The sequence below is a fragment of the Oncorhynchus gorbuscha genome, linkage group LG18 (genome assembly GCF_021184085.1).
Source record: "Oncorhynchus gorbuscha isolate QuinsamMale2020 ecotype Even-year linkage group LG18, OgorEven_v1.0, whole genome shotgun sequence".
Classification (NCBI taxonomy): domain Eukaryota; kingdom Metazoa; phylum Chordata; class Actinopteri; order Salmoniformes; family Salmonidae; genus Oncorhynchus; species Oncorhynchus gorbuscha.
Window position 1 is genome coordinate 2,056,645 of NC_060190.1, and position 17,266 is coordinate 2,073,910.

Below are 17,266 nucleotides of genomic sequence, written 5' to 3' on the forward strand. Positions count from 1 at the left end.
TATAATGTAAAGTGTTAGTGCCGTGTTCCATGAGACTATAATGTAAAGTGTTAGTGCCGTGTTCCATGAGACTATAATGTAAAGTGTTAGTGCCGTGTTCCATGAGACTATAATGTAAAGTGTTAGTGCCGTGTTCCATGAGACTATAATGTAAAGTGTTAATGAGACTATAATGTAAAGTGTTAGTGCGTGTTCCATGAGACTATAATGTAAAGTGTTAGTGCCGTGTTCCATGAGACTATAATGTAAAGTGTTAGTGCCGTGTTCCATGAGACTATAATGTAAAGTGTTAGTGCCGTGTTCCATGAGACTATAATGTAAAGTGTTAATGCCGTGTTCCATGAGACTATAATGTAAAGTGTTAATGCCGTGTTCCATGAGACTATAATGTAAAGTGTTAATGCCGTGTTCCATGAGACTATAATGTAAAGTGTTAATGCCGTGTTCCATGAGACTATAATGTAAAGTGTTAATGCCGTGTTCCATGAGACTATAATGTAAAGTGTTAATGCCGTGTTCCATGAGACTATAATGTAAAGTGTTAATGCCGTGTTCCATGAGACTATAATGTAAAGTGTTAATGCCGTGTTCCATGAGACTATAATGTAAAGTGTTAGTGCCGTGTTCCATGAGACTATAATGTAAAGTGTTAGTGCCGTGTTCCATGAGACTATAATGTAAAGTGTTAATGCCGTGTTCCATGAGACTATAATGTAAAGTGTTAGTGCCGTGTTCCATGAGACTATAATGTAAAGTGTTAGTGCCGTGTTCCATGAGACTATAATGTAAAGTGTTAATGCCGTGTTCCATGAGACTATAATGTAAAGTGTTAGTGCCGTGTTCCATGAGACTATAATGTAAAGTGTTAATGCCGTGTTCCATGAGACTATAATGTAAAGTGTTAGTGCCGTGTTCCATGAGACTATAATGTAAAGTGTTAGTGCCGTGTTCCATGAGACTATAATGTAAAGTGTTAATGCCGTGTTCCATGAGACTATAATGTAAAGTGTTAATGCCGTGTTCCATGAGACTATAATGTAAAGTGTTAATGCCGTGTTCCATGAGACTATAATGTAAAGTGTTAATGCCGTGTTCCATGAGACTATAATGTAAAGTGTTAATGCCGTGTTCCATGAGACTATAATGTAAAGTGTTAATGCCGTTCCATGAGACTTAATGTAAAGTGTTAATGCCCATGAGACTATAATGTAAAGTGTTACTGTTCCATGAGACTATAATGTAAAGTGTTAATGTGTTTCCATGAGACTATAATGTAAAGTGTTAGTGCCGTGTTCCATGAGACTATAATGTAAAGTGTTAATGCCGTGCCATGTGTTCCATGAGACTATAATGTAAAGTGTTAGTGCCGTGTTCCATGAGACTATAATGTAAAGTGTTAATGCCGAGACTGTTCCATGAGACTATAATGTAAAGTGTTAGTGCCGTGTTCCATGAGACTATAATGTAAAGTGTTAGTGCCGTGTTCCATGAGACTATAATGTAAAGTGTTAGCCGTGTTCCATGAGACTATAATGTTCCATGAGACTATAATGTAAAGTGTTAATGCCGTGTTCCATGAGACTATAATGTAAAGTGTTAGTGCCGTGTTCCATGAGACTATAATGTAAAGTGTTAGTGCCGTGTTCCATGAGACTATAATGTAAAGTGTTAGTGCCGTGTTCCATGAGACTATAATGAGACTATGAGACTATAATGTAAAGTGTTAGTGCCGTGTTCCATGAGACTATAATGTAAAGTGTTAGTGCCGTGTTCCATGAGACTATAATGTAAAGTGTTAATGCCGTGTTCCATGAGACTATAATGTAAAGTGTTAATGCCGTGTTCCATGAGACTATAATGTAAAGTGTTAGTGCCGTGTTCCATGAGACTATAATGTTCCCATGAGACTATAATGTAAAGTGTTAATGCCGTGTTCCATGAGACTATAATGTAAAGTGTTAGTGCCGTGTTCCATGAGACTATAATGTAAAGTGTTAGTGCCGTGTTCCATGAGACTATAATGTAAAGTGTTAGTGCCGTGTTCCATGAGACTATAATGTAAAGTGTTAGTGCCATGAGACTGTTTAATGCCATGAGACTATAATGTAAAGTGTTAGTGCCGTGTTCCATGAGACTATAATGTAAAGTGTTAGTGCCGTGTTCCATGAGACTATAATGTAAAGTGTTAGTGCCGTGTTCCATGAGACTATAATGTAAAGTGTTAGTGCCGTGTTCCATGAGACTATAATGTAAAGTGTTAGTGCCGTGTTCCATGAGACTATAATGTAAAGTGTTAATGCCGTGTTCCATGAGACTGTAAAGTCCATGAGACTATAATGTAAAGTGTTAATGCCGTGTTCCATGAGACTATAATGTAAAGTGTTAGTGCCGTGTTCCATGAGACTATAATGTAAAGTGTTAGTGCCGTGTTCCATGAGACTATAATGTAAAGTGTTAGTGCCGTGTTCCATGAGACTATAATGTAAAGTGTTAGTGCCGTGTTCCATGAGACTATAATGTAAAGTGTTAGTGCCGTGTTCCATGAGACTATAATGTAAAGTGTTGAGACTATAATGTAAAGTGTTAATGCCGTGTTCCATGAGACTATAATGTAAAGTGTTAGTGTGTTATGAGACTATAATGTAAAGTGTTAATGCCGTGTTCCATGAGACTATAATGTAAAGTGTTAGTGTTCCATGAGACTGTTGTTAATGCCATGAGACTATAATGTAAAGTGTTAGTGCCGTGTTCCATGAGACTATAATGTAAAGTGTTAATGCCGTGTTCCATGAGACTATAATGTAAAGTGTTAGTGCCGTGTTCCATGAGACTATAATGTAAAGTGTTAGTGCCGTGTTCCATGAGACTATAATGTAAAGTGTTAGTGCCGTGTTCCATGAGACTATAATGTAAAGTGTTAGTGCCGTGTTCCATGAGACTATAATGTAAAGTGTTAGTGCCGTGTTCCATGAGACTATAATGTAAAGTGTTAGTGCCGTGTTCCATGAGACTATAATGTAAAGTGTTAGTGCCGTGTTCCATGAGACTATAATGTAAAGTGTTAGTGCCGTGTTCCATGAGACTATAATGTAAAGTGTTAGTGCCGTGTTCCATGAGACTATAATGTAAAGTGTTAGTGCCGTGTTCCATGAGACTATAATGTAAAGTGTTAATGCCGTGTTCCATGAGACTATAATGTAAAGTGTTAGTGTTAATTCCGTGTTCCATGAGACTATAATGTAAAGTGTTAGTGCCATGAGACTATAATGTAAAGTGTTAATGCCGTGTTCCATGAGACTATAATGTTGTTAGTGCCGTGTTCCATGAGACTATAATGTAAAGTGTTAGTGCCGTGTTCCATGAGACTATAATGTAAAGTGTTAGTGCCGTGTTCCATGAGACTATAATGTAAAGTGTTAGTGCCGTGTTCCATGAGACTATAATGTAAAGTGTTAGTGCCGTGTTCCATGAGACTATAATGTAAAGTGTTAGTGCCGTGTTCCATGAGACTATAATGTAAAGACTATGTTAATGCCGTGTTCCATGAGACTATAATGTAAAGTGTTAGTGCCGTGTTCCATGAGACTATAATGTAAAGTGTTAGTGCCGTGTTCCATGAGACTATAATGTAAAGTGTTAATGCCGTGTTCCATGAGACTATAATGTAAAGTGTTAGTGCCGTGTTCCATGAGACTATAATGACTATAACTATAATGTAAAGTGTTAGTGCCGTGTTCCATGAGACTATAATGTAAAGTGTTAGTGCCGTGTTCCATGAGACTATAATGTAAAGTGTTAATGCCGTGTTCCATGAGACTATAATGTAAAGTGTTAGTGCCGTGTTCCATGAGACTATAATGTAAAGTGTTAGTGCCGTGTTCCATGAGACTATAATGTAAAGTGTTAATGTGAGACCGTGTTCCATGAGACTATAATGTAAAGTGTTAGTGCCGTGTTCCATGAGACTATAATGTAAAGTGTTAATGCCGTGTTCCATGAGACTATAATGTAAAGTGTTAATGCCGTGTTCCATGAGACTATAATGACTATAATGTAAAGTGTTAATGAGACCGTGTTCCATGAGACTATAATGTAAAGTGTTAGTGCCGTGTTCCATGAGACTATAATGTAAAGTGTTAATGCCGTGTTCCATGAGACTATAATGTAAAGTGTTAGTGCCGTGTTCCATGAGACTATAATGTAGTGTTACTATAATGTAAAGTGTTAATGCCGTGTTCCATGAGACTATAATGTAAAGTGTTAGTGCCGTGTTCCATGAGACTATAATGTAAAGTGTTAATGCCGTGTTCCATGAGACTATAATGTAAAGTGTTAATGCCGTGTTCCATGAGACTATAATGTAAAGTGTTGTTAGTGCCGTGTTCCATGAGACTATAATGTAAAGTGTTAGTGCCGTGTTCCATGAGACTATAATGTAAAGTGTTAGTGCCGTGTTCCATGAGACTATAATGTAAAGTGTTAGTGCCGTGTTCCATGAGACTATAATGTTAATGAGACTGTTAGTGCCGTGTTCCATGAGACTATAATGTAAAGTGTTAGTGCCGTGTTCCATGAGACTATAATGTAAAGTGTTAGTGCCGTGTTCCATGAGACTATAATGTAAAGTGTTAATGCCGTGTTCCATGAGACTATAATGTAAAGTGTTAGTGCCGTGTTCCATGAGACTATAATGTAAAGTGTTAGTGCCGTGTTCCAAGACTATAATGTGTGTTAGTGCCGTGTTCCATGAGACTATAATGTAAAGTGTTAGTGCCGTGTTCCATGAGACTATAATGTAAAGTGTTAATGCCGTGTTCCATGAGACTATAATGTAAAGTGTTAGTGCCGTGTTCCATGAAACTATAATGTAAAGTGTTAATGCCGTGTTCCATGAGACTATAATGTAAAGTGTTAGTGCCGTGTTCCATGAGACTATAATGTAAAGTGTTAGTGCCGTGTTCCATGAGACTATAATGTAAAGTGTTAGTGCCGTGTTCCATGAGACTATAATGTAAAGTGTTAGTGCAGTGTTCCATGAGACTGTAATGTAAAGTGTTAGTGCCGTGTTCCATGAGACTATAATGTAAAGTGTTAGTGCCGTGTTTCATGAGACTATAATGTAAAGTGTTAGTGCCGTGTTCCATGAGACTATAATGTAAAGTGTTAGTGCCGTGTTCCATGAGACTATAATGTAAAGTGTTAGTGCCGTGTTCCATGAGACTATAATGTAAAGTGTTAGTGCCGTGTTCCATGAGACTATAATGTAAAGTGTTAGTGCCGTGTTCCATGAGACTATAATGTAAAGTGTTAGTGCCGTGTTCCATGAGACTATAATGTAAAGTGTTAGTGCCGTGTTCCATGAGACTATAATGTAAAGTGTTAGTGCCGTGTTCCATGAGACTATAATGTAAAGTGTTAGTGCCGTGTTCCATGAGACTATAATGTAAAGTGTTAGTGCCGTGTTCCATGAGACTATAATGTAAAGTGTTAGTGCCGTGTTCCATGAGACTATAATGTAAAGTGTTAGTGCCGTGTTCCATGAGACTATAACGTAAAGTGTTAGTGCCGTGTTCCATGAGACTGTAATGTACAGTGTTAGTGCCGTGTTCCATGAGACTATAATGTACAGTGTTAGTGCCGTGTTCCATGAGACTATAATGTAAAGTGTTAATGCCGTGTTCCATGAGACTATAATGTAAAGTGTTAGTGCCGTGTTCCATGAGACTATAATGTAAAGTGTTAGTGCCGTGTTCCATGAGACTATAATGTAAAGTGTTAATGCCGTGTTCCATGAGACTATAATGTAAAGTGTTAGTGCCGTGTTCCATGAGACTATAATGTAAAGTGTTAATGCCGTGTTCCATGAGACTATAATGTAAAGTGTTAATGCCGTGTTCCATGAGACTATAATGTAAAGTGTTAATGCCGTGTTCCATGAGACTATAATGTAAAGTGTTAGTGCCGTGTTCCATGAGACTATAATGTAAAGTGTTAGTGCCGTGTTCCATGAGACTATAATGTAAAGTGTTAGTGCCGTGTTCCATGAGACTATAATGTAAAGTGTTAGTGCCCATGAGACTATAATTAAAGTGTTAGTGCCCATGAGACTATAATGTAAAGTGTTAGTGCCGTGTTCCATGAGACTATAATGTAAAGTGTTAGTGCCGTGTTCCATGAGACTATAATGTAAAGTGTTAGTGCCGTGTTCCATGAGACTATAATGTAAAGTGTTAATGCCGTGTTCCATGAGACTATAATGTAAAGTGTTAATGCCGTGTTCCATGAGACTATAATGTAAAGTGTTAGTGCCGTGTTCCATGAGACTATAATGTAAAGTGTTAGTGCCGTGTTCCATGAGACTATAATGTAAAGTGTTAATGCCGTGTTCCATGAGACTATAATGTAAAGTGTTAGTGCCGTGTTCCATGAGACTATAATGTAAAGTGTTAATGCCGTGTTCCATGAAACTATAATGTAAAGTGTTAGTGCCGTGTTCCATGAGACTATAATGTAAAGTGTTAGTGCCGTATGAAACTATAATGTAAAGTGTTAGTGCCGTGTTCCATGAGACTATAATGTAAAGTGTTAATGCCGTGTTCCATGAGACTATAATGTAAAGTGTTAGTGCCGTGTTCCATGAGACTATAATGTAAAGTGTTAGTGCCGTGTTCCATGAGACTATAATGTAAAGTGTTAGTGCCGTGTTCCATGAGACTATAATGTAAAGTGTTAGTGCCGTGTTCCATGAGACTATAATGTAAAGTGTTAGTGCCGTGTTCCATGAGACTATAATGTAAAGTGTTAGTGCCGTGTTCCATGAGACTATAATGTAAAGTGTTAGTGCCGTGTTCCATGAGACTATAATGTAAAGTGTTAGTGCCGTGTTCCATGAGACTATAATGTAAAGTGTTAGTGCCGTGTTCCATGAGACTATAATGTAAAGTGTTAGTGCCGTGTTCCATGAGACTATAATGTAAAGTGTTAGTGCCGTGTTCCATGAGACTATAATGTAAAGTGTTAGTGCCGTGTTCCATGAGACTATAATGTAAAGACTGTTCCATGAGATATAATGTAAAGTGTTAATGCCGTGTTCCATGAGACTATAATGTAAAGTGTTAGTGCCGTGTTCCATGAGACTATAATGTAAAGTGTTAGTGCCGTGTTCCATGAGACTATAATGTAAAGTGTTAGTGCCGTGTTCCATGAGACTATAATGTAAAGTGTTAGTGCCGTGTTCCATGAGACTATAATGTAAAGTGTTAATGCCGTGTTCCATGAGACTATAATGTAAAGTGTTAGTGCCGTGTTCCATGAGACTATAATGTAAAGTGTTAGTGCCGTGTTCCATGAGACTATAATGTAAAGTGTTAATGCCGTGTTCCATGAGACTATAATGTAAAGTGTTAATGCCGTGTTCCATGAGACTATAATGTAAAGTGTTAGTGCCGTGTTCCATGAGACTATAATGTAAAGTGTTAGTGCCGTGTTCCATGAGACTATAATGTAAAGTGTTAATGCCGTGTTCCATGAGACTATAATGTAAAGTGTTAGTGCCGTGTTCCATGAGACTATAATGTAAAGTGTTAATGCCGTGTTCCATGAGACTATAATGTAAAGTGTTAGTGCCGTGTTCCATGAGACTATAATGTAAAGTGTTAGTGCCGTGTTCCATGAGACTATAATGTAAAGTGTTAGTGCCGTGTTCCATGAGACTATAATGTAAAGTGTTAGTGCCGTGTTCCATGAGACTATAATGTAAAGTGTTAGTGCCGTGTTCCATGAGACTATAATGTAAAGTGTTAGTGCCGTGTTCCATGAGACTATAATGTAAAGTGTTAGTGCCGTGTTCCATGAGACTATAATGTAAAGTGTTAGTGCCGTGTTCCATGAGACTATAATGTAAAGTGTTAGTGCCGTGTTCCATGAGACTATAATGTAAAGTGTTAGTGCCGTGTTCCATGAGACTATAATGTAAAGTGTTATGAGACTATAATGCCGTGCCGTGTTCCATGAGACTATAATGTAAAGTGTTAGTGCCGTGTTCCATGAGACTATAATGTAAAGTGTTAGTGCCGTGTTCCATGAGACTATAATGTAAAGTGTTAGTGCCGTGTTCCATGAGACTATAATGTAAAGTGTTAGTGCCGTGTTCCATGAGACTATAATGTAAAGTGTTAGTGCCGTGTTCCATGAGACTATAATGTAAAGTGTTAGTGCCGTGTTCCATGAGACTATAATGTAAAGTGTTAGTGCCGTGTTCCATGAGACTATAATGTAAAGTGTTAGTGCCGTGTTCCATGAGACTATAATAAAGTGTTAGTGCCGTGTTCCATGAGACTATAATGTAAAGTGTTAGTGCCGTGTTCCATGAGACTATAATGTAAAGTGTTAGTGCCGTGTTCCATGAGACTATAATGTAAAGTGTTAGTGCCGTGTTCCATGAGACTATAATGTAAAGTGTTAGTGCCGTGTTCCATGAGACTATAATGTAAAGTGTTAATGCCGTGTTCCATGAGACTATAATGTAAAGTGTTAGTGCCGTGTTCCATGAGACTATAATGTAAAGTGTTAATGCCGTGTTCCATGAGACTATAATGTAAAGTGTTAGTGCCGTGTTCCATGAGACTATAATGTAAAGACTATAATGTAAAGTGTTAATGCCGTGTTCCATGAGACTATAATGTAAAGTGTTAGTGCCGTGTTCCATGAGACTATAATGTAAAGTGTTAGTGCCGTGTTCCATGAGACTATAATGTAAAGTGTTAGTGCCGTGTTCCATGAGACTATAATGTAAAGTGTTAGTGCCGTGTTCCATGAGACTATAATGTAAAGTGTTAGTGCCGTGTTCCATGAGACTATAATGTAAAGTGTTAGTGCCGTGTTCCATGAGACTATAATGTAAAGTGATAGTGCCGTGTTCCATGAGACTATAATGTAAAGTGTTAATGCCGTGTTCCATGAGACTATAACGTAAAGTGTTAATGCCGTGTTCCATGAGACTATAATGTAAAGTGTTAGTGCCGTGTTCCATGAGACTATAACGTAAAGTGTTAGTGCCGTGTTCCATGAGACTATAATGTAAAGTGTTAATGCCGTGTTCCATGAGACTATAATGTAAAGTGTTAGTGCCGTGTTCCATGAAACTATAATGTAAAGTGTTAATGCCGTGTTCCATGAAACTATAATGTAAAGTGTTAGTGCCGTGTTCCATGAGACTATAATGTACAGTGTTAGTGCCGTGTTCCATGAAACTATAATGTAAAGTGTTAGTGCCGTGTTCCATGAGACTATAACGTAAAGTGTTAGTGCCGTGTTCCATGAGACTATAATGTACAGTGTTAGTGCCGTGTTCCATGAGACTATAATGTAAAGTGTTAGTGCCGTGTTCCATGAGACTATAACGTAAAGTGTTAGTGCCGTGTTCCATGAGACTATAATGTAAAGTGTTAGTGCCGTGTTCCATGAGACTATAATGTAAAGTGTTAGTGCCGTGTTCCATGAGACTATAATGTAAAGTGTTAGTGCCGTGTTCCATGAGACTATAACGTAAAGTGTTAGTGCCGTGTTCCATGAGACTATAATGTAAAGTGTTAGTGCCGTGTTCCATGAGACTATAATGTAAAGTGTTAGTGCCGTGTTCCATGAAACTATAATGTAAAGTGTTAGTGCCGTGTTCCATGAAACTATAATGTAAAGTGTTAGTGCCGTGTTCCATGAAACTATAATGTAAAGTGTTAGTGCCGTGTTCCATGAGACTATAATGTAAAGTGTTAGTGCCGTGTTCCATGAAACTATAATGTAAAGTGTTAGTGCCGTGTTCCATGAAACTATAATGTAAAGTGTTAGTGCCGTGTTCCATGAGACTATAACGTAAAGTGTTAGTGCCGTGTTCCATGAGACTGTAATGTACAGTGTTAGTGCCGTGTTCCATGAGACTATAATGTAAAGTGTTAGTGCCGTGTTCCATGACACTATAACGTAAAGTGTTAGTGCCGTGTTCCATGAGACTATAACGTAAAGTGTTAGTGCCGTGTTCCATGAGACTATAATGTAAAGTGTTAGTGCCGTGTTCCATGAGACTATAATGTAAAGTGTTAGTGCCGTGTTCCATGAGACTATAACGTAAAGTGTTAGTGCCGTGTTCCATGAGACTATAATGTAAAGTGTTAGTGCCGTGTTCCAAAACTATAATGTAAAGTGTTAGTGCCGTGTTCCATGAGACTATAATGTAAAGTGTTAGTGCCGTGTTCCATGAGACTATAATGTAAAGTGTTAGTGCCGTGTTCCATGAAACTATAATGTAAAGTGTTAGTGCCGTGTTCCATGAGACTATAATGTAAAGTGTTAGTGCCGTGTTCCATGAGACTATAATGTAAAGTGTTAGTGCCGTGTTCCATGAGACTATAATGTAAAGTGTTAGTGCCGTGTTCCATGACACTATAACGTAAAGTGTTAGTGCCGTGTTCCATGAGACTATAACGTAAAGTGTTAGTGCCGTGTTCCATGAGACTATAATGTACAGTGTTAGTGCCATGAGACTATAATGTAAAGTGTTAGTGCCGTGAGACTTAACCATGAGACTATAATGTAAAGTGTTAGTGCCGTGTTCCATGAGACTATAATGTAAAGTGTTAGTGCTATGTTCCATGTAGACTATAATGTAAAGTTTAGTGCCGTGTTCCATGAGACTATCATGTAAAGACTATAATGTAAAGTGTTAGTGCCGTGTTCCATGAGACTATAATAAGAGGCCGGTGAGATTTTCCATACGCACAAAAGAAAAAGCTTATTTCTCTCAAATTTGTTTACATCCTTGTTAGTGAGCATTCCCTCTTTTTCCAAGATAATCCATCAACCTGACAGGTGTGGCATTTCAAGAAGCTGATTTAACAGCATGATCATTACACCTTGTGCTGGGCCACTCTAAAATTAGCAGTTTTGCCACATCAACACAATGTCACAGATGTTTCAAGTTTTGAGGAGCGGCAATTGTCATGTTGATGGCAGGAATGTCCACCAGAGCTGTTACCAGATAATTGAATGTTCATTTCTCTATGATAAGCCACCTTCAATGCTGTTTTAGAGAATTTGGCCTCACAACCTCAAACCACATCTTTGGCGTCAGGTGGGTGAGTGGTTTGTTGATGTCAACGTTGTGAACAGAATGCCCTATGGTGGCGGTGGGGTTATGGTATGGTGTTATTATGGTATGGTGTTATTATGGTATTATGGTATGGTGTTATTATGGTATGGTGTTATTATGGTATGGTGTTATTATGGTATGGTGTTATGTTATTATGGTATGGTGTTATTATGTTATTATGGTATGGTGTTATTATGGTGACGGTGTTATTATGGTATGGTGTTATTATGTTATTATGGTATGGTGTTATTATGGTATGGTGTTATTATGTTATTATGGTATGGTGTTATTATGGTATTATGGTATGGTGTTATTATGGTATGGTGTTATTATGTTATTATGGTATGGTGTTATTATGTTATTATGGTATGGTGTTATTATGGTATGGTGTTATTATGTTATTATGGTATGGTGTTATTATGGTATTATGGTATGGTGTTATTATGTTATTATGGTATGGTGTTATTATGGTATGGTGTTATTATGGTATTATGGTATGGTGTTATTATGGTATGGTGTTATTATGTTATTATGGTATGGTGTTATTATGGTATGGTGTTATTATGGTATTATGGTATGGTGTTATTATGTTATTATGGTGTGGTGTTATTATGTTATTATGGTATGGTGTTATTATGGTATGGTGTTATTATGGTATTATGGTATGGTGTTATTATGGTATGGTGTTATTATGGTATTATGGTATGGTGTTATTATGTTATTATGGTGTGGTGTTATTATGTTATTATGGTGTGGTGTTATTATGGTATGGTGTTATTATGGTATGGTGTTATGGTGTTATTATGTTATTATGGTGTGGTGTTATTATGTTATTATGGTATGGTGTTATTATGGTATGGTGTTATTATGGTATGGTGTTATTATGGTATATTATGGTATGGTGTTATTATGGTATGGTGTTATTATGTTATTATGGTATGGTGTTATTATGGTATTATGGTATGGTGTTATTATGGTATGGTGTTATTATGGTATTATGGTATGGTGTTATTATGGTATGGTGTTATTATGGTATTATGGTATGGTGTTATTATGGTATGGTGTTATTATGGTATGGTGTTATTATGATATTATGGTATGGTGTTATTATGGTATGGTGTTATTATGTTATTATGGTGTGGTGTTATTATGTTATTATGGTATGGTGTTATTATGGTATTATGGTATGGTGTTATTATGGTATTATGGTATGGTGTTATGGTATTATGGTATGGTGTTATTATATTATTATGGTATGGTGTTATTATGGTATTATGGTATGGTGTTATTATGGTATGGTGTTATTATGGTATGGTGTTATTATGTTATTATGGTATGGTGTTATTATGGTATTATGGTATGGTGTTATTATGGTATGGTGTTATTATGGTATGGTGGTATTATGGTATTATGGTATGGTGTTATTATGGTATTATGGTATGGTGTTATTATGGTATGGTGTTATTATGTTATTATGGTATGGTGTTATTATGGTATTATGGTATGGTGTTATTATGGTATGGTGTTATTATGGTATGGTGTTATTATGGTATTATGGTATGGTGTTATTATGGTATGGTGTTATGTTATTATGGTATGGTGTTATGGTATGGTATGGTTATTATGGTATGGTGTTATTATGGTATTATGGTATGGTGTTATTATGGTATTATGGTATTATGGTATGGGCAGGCATAAGCTACGGACAACTGACACAATTGCATTTTATCGATGGCAATTTAAATGCACAAAAATACTGTAACGAGATCACGAGGTCCATTGTTAGGCTTCTTTTTTAAAGGTATCTGTGACCAATAGATGCATATCTGTATTCCCAGTCATGTGAAATTCATAGATTAGGACCTAATTCATTTATATCAATTGACTGAAACTGTTGCATTTTACATTTATATTTTTGTTTAGTATAAATAACGTTCACTTCCAGCTAGCTACTAATTCCGTTGCAGAAGAGGGGACAGTGGACGGTCCTCGGCCTTGCTGTAGCTACCGTTAGCTGTGCTCCGTGGTGATGGCACCATACTGCGATGCTGCATTCAACTGCACCGGTGAAACATTCAATGTTAGTAGCTACCGTTAGTTGTGCTCCGTGGTGATGGCACCATACTGCAATGCTGCATTCAACTGCACTGGTGAAACATTAACTGTTAGTAGCTACCGTTAGCTGTGCTCCGTGGTGATGGCACCATACTGCAATGCTGCATTCAACTGCACTGGTGAAACATTAACTGTTAGTAGCTACCGTTAGCTGTGCTCCGTGGTGATGGCACCATACTGCAATGCTGCATTCAACTGCACCGTGAAACATTAACTGTTAGTAGCTACCGTTAGCTGTGCTCCGTGGTGATGGCACCATACTGCGATGCTGCATTCAACTGCACTGGTGAAACATGAACTGTTAGTAGCTACCGTTAGCTGTGCTCCGTGGTGATGGCACCATACTGCGATGCTGCATTCAACTGCACCGGTGAAACATTAACTGTTAGTAGCTACCGTTAGCTGTGCTCCGTGGTGATGGCACCATACTGCGATGCTGCATTCAACTGCACCGGTGAAACATTAACTGTTAGTAGCTACCGTTAGCTGTGCTCCGTGGTGATGGCACCATACTGCGATGCTGCATTCAACTGCACCGGTGAAACATTAAATGTTACAACAACCCGTAGCTACCGTTAGCTGTGCTCCGTGGTGATGGCACCATACTGCGATGCTGCATTCAACTGCACCGTGAAACATTAACTGTTAGTAGCTACCGTTAGCTGTGCTCCGTGGTGATGGCACCATACTGCGATGCTGCATTCAACTGCACCGTGAAACATGCAGTGCAAAAAAATATAATAATAATAATAATAAATTCAAGTTTAAGTGTCACAGCAACCCGTAGCTAAGTTTTTTTGTTATTTGGAATTATTAAATACTTTTTGATTAGGGTTGCGGGGCATATTATGCACATCTGCAAGCATTGCAGCAAAGGACAGATTCTAGGAAATGTATCTCTTTTGTTTTAATATGTTAAAAGGCTGTATACAGAATCCTATGTACATGCGTGGGCATTACAAAGGGCCATTATGTTTTCTAATAAATCAGTTTGGACCAGTTATTTGAACGGTTCACTGTTATAACAAACATAATAGGCTATGATAAATATTATAATATATAATATGGCTTAGTTGTTTTATCAATATGTCCTGTCTGCTGATTATATTGAACGGTTCACTGTTATAACAAACATAATAGGCTTTGACTGGCAAATTAGTTGTTTTATCAATATGTCCTGTCTGCTGATTGACATCGTTGCCTTAAAAACATCTCGGTGACAGGGGGGCAGTATTGAGTAGCTTGGATGAATAAGGTGCCCAGAGTAAACTACCTGCTACTCAGTCCTGATGCTAATATATGCATATTATTAGTAGTATTTGGATAGAAAACACTCTGAAGTTTATAAATCAGTTTGAATGATGTCTGTGAGTATAACAAAACTCATATGGCAGGTGAAACCCTGAGAAAAATCCAATCAGGAAGTGGGAAATCTGAGGCTTGTATTTATTTTATTTTTTAACTCAGCCTCTATTGCAGATACATTATTGGTTATATTATTATTATTGATATTGGTTATATTGAGGTCACGACAGAGTTTTGTTCCACGTTTTCTACAGACAATGGAATTCTCTGTTTGGAACATTATTGAACATTTATGATAAAACATCCTAAAGATTGATTCTATACTTAGTTTGAAATGTTTCTACGACCTGTAATATAACTTTTGAGCTTTTCGTCTGACGTTCGGCTGGACCTGGAATGAGCGTTTGGATTTGTGTACTAAATGCCCTAACAAAAGAAGCTATTTGGACATAAATTATGGACATTATCAACAAATCAAACATTTATGGTGGAACTGTGGATTCCCAGGAGGCATTCTGATGAAGATCATCAAAGGTAAGTGAATATTTATAATATGAATAATATACTATAATATATATGTAACAATAATAATATTTATAACGCTATTTCTGACTAATGTTGACTACCCAATATGGCGGATATCTTTTGGTTGATTTGTTGCCTGAACGCTGTACCAGATTATTGCATGGTTTGCTTTTTCCGTAAGTTTGTTTGAAATCTGACACAGCGGTTGCATTAAGGAGAAGTATATCTCTAATTCCATGTATAACACTTGTATTTTTATCAACATTTATGATGAGAATTTCTGTGAGTTGATGTGACTCTCTGCACAATCACCGCATGTTTTAGAACTACTGAACGTAAAGTGCCAATGTAAAATTAGATTTAAAAAAAAGCACGTTAGTGAACAAAACGTACATGTATTGTGTAACATTGTGTAACATGAAGTCCTATGAGTGTCATCTGATGAAGATCATCAAAGGTTAGTGATACATTTGTATATCTATTTGTGCTTTTTGTGACGCCTCTTTGGCTGGAAGAATGGCTGGGGTTTTCTGTGACTAGGTGGTGACCTAACATAATCGTTTGTGGTGCTTTCGCTGTAAAGCATTTTGAAATCAGACACTGTGGCTGGATTAACAATAATTGTATCTTTAAAATGGTGTAAAATACTTGTATGCTTGAGGAATTTTAATTATGAGATTTCTGTTGTTTTTGAATTTGGCGCCCTGCACTTTCACTGGCTGTTGGTGAGGTGGGACGCTCCCGTCCCACATGTCTCCAGAGAGGTTAAAGCCACACTGTAAGATCAGCAGTGGGCCAACAATGACAAATGTAAACAATGGAACAAATGCATCACATCCAAATATCACTTGATTATCTGTAGTGCTGGAGGAATGACACACCCAGATACACACAAAGAGTTTAAAAAAAGGACTATTTAAAACTAGGAACCTGATCTCCTTTATATTCAAACTGACATACTCCATATTCACTTCATGTTTTCTAATAAAAACAAACAAATATATGTTTGAGTACACTTTGCACCATTTAATTTCATGTGATATAAACAGGTAAACACATTATCAGTCAACATAAGACAATGGGAGAACTGTGTATGTTCTCTGATGAATTGTAAGTTAATGTGAAGTGAAATATCAATATACCCACTAGGAGAAGAAATTAAGTCAATGTGATGTGACATAACAATTTACAAACTAGGTGAAGGCTTCTTCCTCCTGAGTGGATTCTCACGTGACTTTTAAGTGACCGCGATGAGGAATAGGTCTTTCCACAGTCTGAGCATTAAGTGAGGCTTTTCTCCAGTGTGGATTCAGCGTGACTTTTTAAGTGACACTGATGAAGACTAGGTCTTTCCACAGTCGACATTAAGTAGGCTTTCTCAGGCGGATTCTCATGCACTTTCTTCTTTAACTAGTGCAAACTTTTTTCCTTGGGAACACGATGAGCGTTTCTCTCTGTGTGTGTATCTCTCATTCTTTTTAGGTTCCTAACTCCATGAAACCTTCCACACTGGAGCAAGTGGAAAGGCTTTTCTCCTGAGTCTTCTTCTTTTGTATTTTCAGGTTCCTGACCATTACAAACTCCTTTCACACTGGGACAGTGATGAAGGAATCTTTATCACCTATTAATATATCTCATATGTACACTGGAAAAAAGAACTACTGGAAAAACTATTTTCACACTGGGAGCAGTGGAAAGTCTTATCACCTGTGTGTATCCTCTCATGTCTTTTCAGGCTTGCTAACAAGGAAAAACTCTTTCCACACAGAGAGCATTGGTAAGGCTTCTCCCCTGTGTGCATTCTCTCGTGTGCTTTCAGGTGCCCTAACTCTGCAAAACTCTTTCCACACTGGGAACATTGGTAAGGCTTCTCTCCTGTGTGCAATGTCCTATGCACTTTCAGGTCCCTTAACCGGGTAAAACTCTTTCCACAGTGGGAGCAGTGGTGTCGTCTTGCTGGTTTGTACGTCTCTGGTTCCTCTGAATCTGGTCTTTCTCCTGCCAAAGACAGAGTGTTTATTTAAATAGAGAGAGACCTGAATGAAACCTCCATGTGACAAAACTGACTTCCTTTGAAGTTTAATCCAAATCAGAGCCAGGTTTCCAATCATTAAATAATTTAAACAATTATTTGTTTTTAAAAACAACTGTAGAACATGGTGCTTGCATTGCCACAGG

General features: G+C 37.5%; 1 protein-coding gene across 1 annotated transcript in view; it reads right to left on the reverse strand.

Moving 5' to 3' along the window:
• LOC124003130 (zinc finger protein 239-like) overlaps positions 1-17,266 on the reverse strand; it is a 37,516-nt gene that overhangs the window by 14,825 nt on the left and 5,425 nt on the right. The gene's annotated exons all lie outside the window — the stretch shown is intronic.